We start from the raw sequence: 7,508 nt of genomic DNA, 5'->3' as shown, positions 1-7,508 counted from the left end.
TACCTGCAATTAGCAGGAATATTATTTCCATTTCTTGTTTGGACAAGTTTGGTTTTTCATTTATAATAAAGAACAATTGTTGCTCAATTTATTTGAATGATATATTCTATGCTACTGCACAAATGAGCAATGGATTGTATGTTCTTGATCTCGAAATGCCTATTAATAACATTAATACTAAAAAGGTAAAACCTAACGTGTTAAAACCAACTAGGTAAGAATATTAAACTCTTCGATCAGATCGAGGTGGTGAGTATTTAAGCCTAGAGTTTGATGACCATCTGAAAGAGTGTGGGATCATATCCCAACTTACTCCTCCTGGAACACCCCAACTTTGTAACGCATGGACAGACATGCAACAATTGGACTGATGTTGATATTCCTGTTATTTTGCATCGACCTAAGTAATTGCTTTTATATTTTAAAATCCTTCTCCTATGCCTAAGGGAGAAGTGAACATTGTTTGGGAATTTTAAATTGATCATCAATAAAGTTAATTCTATTCATCCACAATTTTGATGTTTATTTTTACTTTTTGCTTATTTCCGAAAATGGTAATCACAAAAAAACATAAATAAACAATATAATTGTCCATCTGCATAATATTTGGTCACAAATTCACTTCTCTAAAATCAAAATATCAAATCATTATGCAGGTTGGTTCCTAACCCCCATTGAATACAATGATCCTTCTCCTTCTCCAAATTTTGAATTCCTTGTGTTTGAGGCCGATGAGGAAAGTGATGTAGAAGTGAGTGATGAATTGTCTCGTCTTCTTGAGCAAGATGAAAAGATTATTCAGCCATTTGAAGAGCAGATTGAGCTTGTCAACTTGGGTTCCGAAGATGATGTGAAGGAAGTCAAGATTGGGTCTCGACTGTGTCTAGAGACTAAGAAGGGGTTGATTGATCTTCTTCGAGAGTATTCAAATGTGTTTGCTTGGTCCTATCAAGACATGCCTGGGTTGGATTCTGATATTGTGGAGCATAGATTGCCGTTAAAACCAGAATGCCCGCCAGTCAAGCAGAAGTTGAGAAGAACGCATCCTGATATGGCTGTGAAGATCAAAGAGGAAATTCAGAAGCAGATTGATGCCAGTTTCCTTGTGACAGCTGAGTATCCGCAATGGGTGGCCAACATTGTGCATGTGCTGAAGAAAGATGGAAAAGTCCTCATGTGTGTTGACCATAGAGATTTGAATAAAGCCAATCCGATATATGATTTCCCTTGGTCACACATTGATATGTTGGTAGACAATACTGCTAAATTCAAAGTCTTTTCGTTTATGGATGGATTTTCCGGATATAATCAGATTAAGATGGCACCCGAAGATATGGAGAAGACCACATTCATTACACCCTAGGGAACATTCTATTATAGAGTGATGCCTTTCGGTCTAAAGAATGCTGGTGCAACTTACCAGAGAGCAATGACTACTCTTTTTCATGATATGATCCTTTTGGTCTAAAGAATGCTGGTGCAACTTACCAGAGAGCAATGACTACTCTTTTTCATGATATGATGCATAAAGAGATTGAAGTATATGTCGATGACATGATTGCTAAATCAATTGATGAAGAGGAACATGTTGAGCATTTGTTGAAGCTATTCCAGCATTTGAAGTTGTTGGGCTTTATTGTCAGCAAGAAGGGTATTGAAGTTGATCCTGCCAAGGTCAAAGCAATACAAGAGATGCCTGCGCCCAAAACTGAGAAGCAAGTCAGAGGTTTTCTCGGCCGCTTGAATTACATTTCCATATTCATTTCCCACATGATTGCCACATGTGTGCCTATATTCAAGCTTCTTCAAAAAGATCAATCTTGTGATTGGACCGAAGACTGCCAGAAAGCTTTTGATAGTATCAAGGAATATCTGCTTGAGCCTCCGATTTTGTCTCCACCTGTTGAAGGAAGACCATTGATCATGTATTTTACTGTGCTAGAAGATAGTATGGGTTGTGTTCTTGGTCAGCAATGAGACTGGGAAGAAAGAATTTGCAATTTACTACCTCAGTAAGAAGTTCACCGACTGTGAGACTCGATATTCTATGCTTGACAAAACTTGTTGTGCATTGGCTTGGGCTGCTAAGCGTCTGATCAATATATGTTGAATCATACCACTTGGTTGATATCCAAAATGGATCCAATCAAGTATATATTTGAGAAGCTTGCTTTAACTGGGAGGATTGCCCATTGGCAGATGTTGTTATCAGAGTATGATATCGAATACCGATCTCAGAAAGCGATCAAAGGTAGTATCTTGGCTGACCATTTGGCTCATCAACCAATTCAAGATTATCAGTCAGTACAATATGAATTTTCTGATGAAGAGATTTTGTACTTGAAAATGAAAGATTGTGATGAACCATTGCTAGAAGAAGGGCCAGAACCTGGTTCCCGTTGGGGCATGGTATTTGATGGAGTTGTTAATCAATATGGAAATGGCATTGGGGCAGTGATTATTACTCCTCAAGGCACGCATCTACCATTTACAGCTAGATTGACTTTCAAGTGTACAAACAACATGGCAGAATATGAAGCTTGCATTATGGGGCTTGAAGAGGCCATGAATCTCAGAATCAAATATTTGGATGTCTTTGGTGATTCGGCTTTGGTTGTGAATCAGATCAAAGGAGAATGGGAGACAAATCAACCCTGTTTAATACCATGTAGAGATTATGCAAGGAGGATTTCAACTTTCTTTACAAAGGTTGAATTTCACCATATCCCTCGAGATGAAAACCGGATGGCAGATGCTCTTGCAACGTTGGCATCAATGATTATAGTGAAGTTTTGGAATGAAGTTCCCAATTTATCTGTGATGCGTCTTGATAGGCCAGCTCATGTGTTTGCTGTTGAAGAGATCAAACACGAGAAGCCATGGTATTACAACATCAAGTCTTTCCTCCAAAGTCAGGTTTTCCCGCCTGGGCATCTTTGAAAGACAAGAAGACTTTAAGAAGATTAGCCGGTAATTTCTACTTGAATGGTGATATACTGTACAAGAGAAACTTCGACATGGTTTTACTCAGATGCGTGGATAGACACGAAGCAGACTTGTTGATGACTGAAGTGCATGAAGGTTCCTTTGGTACTCATTTCAATGGACATGCAATGGCAAAGAAGATGTTGCGAGCAGGTTACTATTGGCTGACAATGGAATCTGACTGTTGCAAGTTTGTGAAGAAATTCCACAAGTGTCAAATTTATGCTGATAAGATTCATGTTCCTCCGACACTTTTGAATGTTATCTCTTCCCCATGGCCCTTCTCCATATGGAGAATTGATATGATTGGGATGATTAGCTTCAAATGGACATCGTTTCATTTTGGTGGCAATTGATTACTTCACAAAATGGGTTGAAGCGGCATCGTATGCAAATGTAACCAAGCAAGTTATTGTAAGGTTTATCAAGAATCAGATCATATGCCGTTATGGTGTGCCAAGTAAGATCATTACTGATAATGGATCGAACTTGAATAACACTATGGTGGAAGCTCTTTGCAAAGACTTCAAGATTGAACATCATAATTCTTCTCCCTATAGACCCAAGATGAATGGGGTTGTTGAAGCTGCGAATAAGAACATCAAGAAGATTATCCAGAAGATGCTTGTCACATATAAGGATTGGCATGAGATGCTCCTGTTTGCTTTGCATGGGTATCGTACATTTGTTCGCACTTCAATAGGGGAACCCCTTTCTCTCTTGTATATGGTATGGAAGCAGTGCTCCCTGTAGAGGTTGAGATTCCTTCGTTACGTGTGCTCATGGAAGCCAAGTTGACTGAAGTTGAATGGTGTCAAACCAGGTTTGATCAGTTGAATTTGATTGAAGAGAAGAGATTGACTGCCAGGTGTCATGGTCAGTCATATCAGCAGAGAATGAAGAAAGCTTTTATTAAGAAGGTCAAACCTCGAGAGTTCAGAGAAGGTGACCTTGTGCTCAAGAAGATTTTATCGTTCAAACCAGATTCCAAAGGGAAATGGACTCCCAATCATGAAGGCCCATACGTTGTCAACAGAGCCTTTTCAGGCGGTGCATTGATACTTACAACTATGGATGGTGAAGAGTTCACTCGTCCTGTAAATGCAGATGCAGTCAAGAAATACTTCGCCTAAAAAGAAAAGAATAACTCGCTAAGTTGAAAACCCGAAAGGGCGGCTTAGGCAAAAATGAGCGTCTTGATGGATCGAAAACCCGAAAGGGCGATCCAGGCAAAAATTAGAGACATAAAAACAAAAAGTTTCCCGATAAGTTGAGTACCCCACCTTGGGGCAACTTATGCAAAAAAATTAGGGATTATGGTAAGTAACTGCATTCTGCTGATCTTCAGTGATTTTGAAGACTTGTTTGAGCACAAGGGTCGACATCGGTTCATCTCCAGCAGCGGTCAAAAGCACAGTGGATATCAAGAGTTGGTAGAAGGATTAAGGATCATTTGTATTCAATGTAACCCTTTTCCATGTAAATTACCATTTTCAACTTTTTAAAATCTATGGAGTCTTGTCATTTACAGACTACCATTCTATTAAGTAAAGTTGAGCTTTTATCCAATTGTTTCTACTCTTATTTACTTCAGCCAATAGTTTTAAATTTTATTATGATCATTTTGAAATTAAAATATTAATCAAATTTTCTTTAATATATAAAAGCAAAAACTTTTCCAAAGCAAGTAAAAAGAATATTAACAGCATTTCAATGGAAAACAAGTCCTTAAATGTGAAACATCTGAGGTTCCCCAAGCAGTTAACTCTTCGGGTGTCCCTAGACGTCAGTGTTGATTCAGTTCCTCGACGGAGTGTTTGATCCCCAGTGGAGCTTCTTTATTTGTCCCCAGCTGAGTTGGTTGATTCAGATACCCTGTGGCGTGTCCTTGTCTCCAACAGAGTTTCGGCCTTCCCCAGCGGAGTTCGTATTTCCTCAACAGGTGGATCGTCATCAGAAATATTTGATCTTTCCCCTAGTAGATCTCTTTGGTGTCCCCACCAATCGCCATCTATCTTTGCTCCCTAGTCAGAGTTTCCTCCTGGTTGCTGAGCAGCTTTTTGATGATTCTTCCCCAGTAGGGTTGTCTCCCATTTTTTTTATGGTGTTGACCTAAAATTCCCCACGGATTGGATGTTTCGTCCTCAGCAGATCTTCTCCGTCTTCCCCAGCCAGGGTTGAGCCCTTGGATGTTGATCTCTCTGTTCTCCAGCAGTAGTCTCTATGTTTTATGAATTGTACCGGTGATTCAATTTCTTTGCGACACCTTTGTATCCTTTGTGATCGTTTTGTCAGCATAATCATCATATATACATATGCATATACATTCATATGAATTCATAACTTGCATATCCTGCATCTTCATATTTGATTTGTTTGAGATTTTCATTCTCTGTTATGGCGGTACTTCATCCCCATACCAAATCTGGTGTCTGTCCTCTTTCAATTGTAGAGTGTCAACCCCTTAAGCAGAAAGACTTTAACCTTTCTCTGTTTCCCCACTGAGTTTGTTTCCTCGTGGATGATTGTTATTTCAGTTTCCTCTCCAGCAAATTTTCTGGATGGAATTACTCCCCTTGAGTTATGTCCTCATTGGGTTGAGTCTTGATTAACCATTTTCTTTCTAGCTCTTACCTAGATAGATACTTTGGTCTCCTAAGAGTTTATTACCCAGTAACTGGTAATATTCTTCTTAGTTTATGGTTTGCCCAATACCCGGCAAAAGTACCCTTTTCTCCTCAGCAGAATCCCCAATGGATCTATTCCTTGAAAAGTATGTCCTTGATATGTTCATCCTAACCGGTGACGGATATCTTTCCTTCCCCCGCGTGGAGTCTATCCTTGATATGTTCACTTTAACCAGTGACGGATATTCTCACTTTTGGTATTCTACCCAGTAAAAAGGTAGTTGTAATCCCTACTTTGTTACTCAGAGAGTTAATCCTTGATATGTTCATCTTAACCGATGACGGTTTTTCTTCTCCTTGTTGGTTTTCTACCCAGTAACCGGTAGTCATAAATCCTACTACTTTTTCCTGTGCAGAGTCAATCCTTGATATGCTCACCTTAACCAGTGACGGATTTTCTCTTCTTTGGTATTCTATCCAGTAACTGATAGATGTAATCCCTATTCCCCTTTTCAGAGTCTATCCTTGATATGTTCATCTTAACCGGTGACGGATTTTCTCCTTGTTGGTTTTCTACCCAGTAACCGGTAGTCGTAAATCCTACTACTTTTTCCTGTGCAGAGTCAATCCTTGATATGCTCATCCTAACCGGTGACGGATTCTCTCTCCGACGGTTTTCTATCCAATTTTCGATAGATGTAATTCCTCCCTTTTTGTTTAGTTGGTATATCCTTGATATGTTCATCCTAACCGATGACAGGTATCCTCCTTAACATCCCTAGGAAAGTCTATCCTTGATATGTTCACTTTAACCAGTGACGGATTTTCTTCCCTGTCGAGTTTATCCTTGATATGTTCATCTTAACCGATGACGGATATTCTCACCCTGTGGTCTTCTGCCCAGTAATTGGTAGTTGTAAATCCTATTTTCTGCAATTTTCCCCAATAAGGCTATTCTTACCCAGTAACCGGTAATGAATATTCCCTCCTGGCTTTTCCTCAGCGAGTCATCCTTGATATGTTCATCCTAATCGATGACGTATGTTCTCTCTGGCAGATCTTTATTATCTCCTTACCCAGTAACAGGTAGTAGATAATAAATTTCTGCTCCTCCTGTGTTGAAGTTTATTTCTCCCCAGTTGAGTCGAGTGTACATTTCCTTAGTGAAATCGCTTTCCCTTGCATGATTCAAGTACCTCAGTTTTATCCTGACTTTTTCATATCCCATGTAGATGTTTTTGTTTCCCCGGCTGAGTCTTTCCGATTTGTGTGGAATCCCTCTAGTCCCCCAGTAGTTTTAAGTCGTAGCCTGGCCTATGCATAACTCCTTTTGCCCCCCAGAGTCTTTGTTTCCCCAGCGAGTTTTCCTTAAGGAATGCATTATACTCCTGTGGACTTTCGGTCTCTTCTGATTTCTTTTTCCTTTGTGGTAATATTACCCCACAGAGCATTAACTTTTGCACTCACATCATATGCATCATGAGGTCTCTTAGGGACCAAAATTTGTTTCTATATGTTGTTATTTAAGCCCATTCTACTGAGTCGAGCCGAAGATTTTAACCTTCACCTCCTCAGTTAGAATATCCTTAAATAGGGGTAGCTGTAAGACCCCAATTTTGACCCTAAGATCCCTCATGCATTTTCATCATAAGCATCAGCATTGGGATCATGCCTTGGCATCCTCCTTACCTCTCTTTCATTGGGTTTGTTTTGGGAGAGATCACCAAGCACTTTGTGATTATATCATACTTGTATTATATCATTTCACTAACCAAAATACCAATATATGTCTTTGTATTAGTCTAACTCTTTTGTAGGTAGGGCATGATCTCATTGATTCATCAAGTCCACATCTAGGGTTTGAGACCCTCATGAACAAAGAGCACAACCAAGAAT

The sequence above is a fragment of the Lathyrus oleraceus genome, chromosome 1 (genome assembly GCF_024323335.1).
Source record: "Lathyrus oleraceus cultivar Zhongwan6 chromosome 1, CAAS_Psat_ZW6_1.0, whole genome shotgun sequence".
NCBI classification, from domain to species: Eukaryota; Viridiplantae; Streptophyta; class Magnoliopsida; order Fabales; family Fabaceae; genus Lathyrus; species Lathyrus oleraceus.
Note: the sequence above shows the minus strand (reverse complement) of the source record.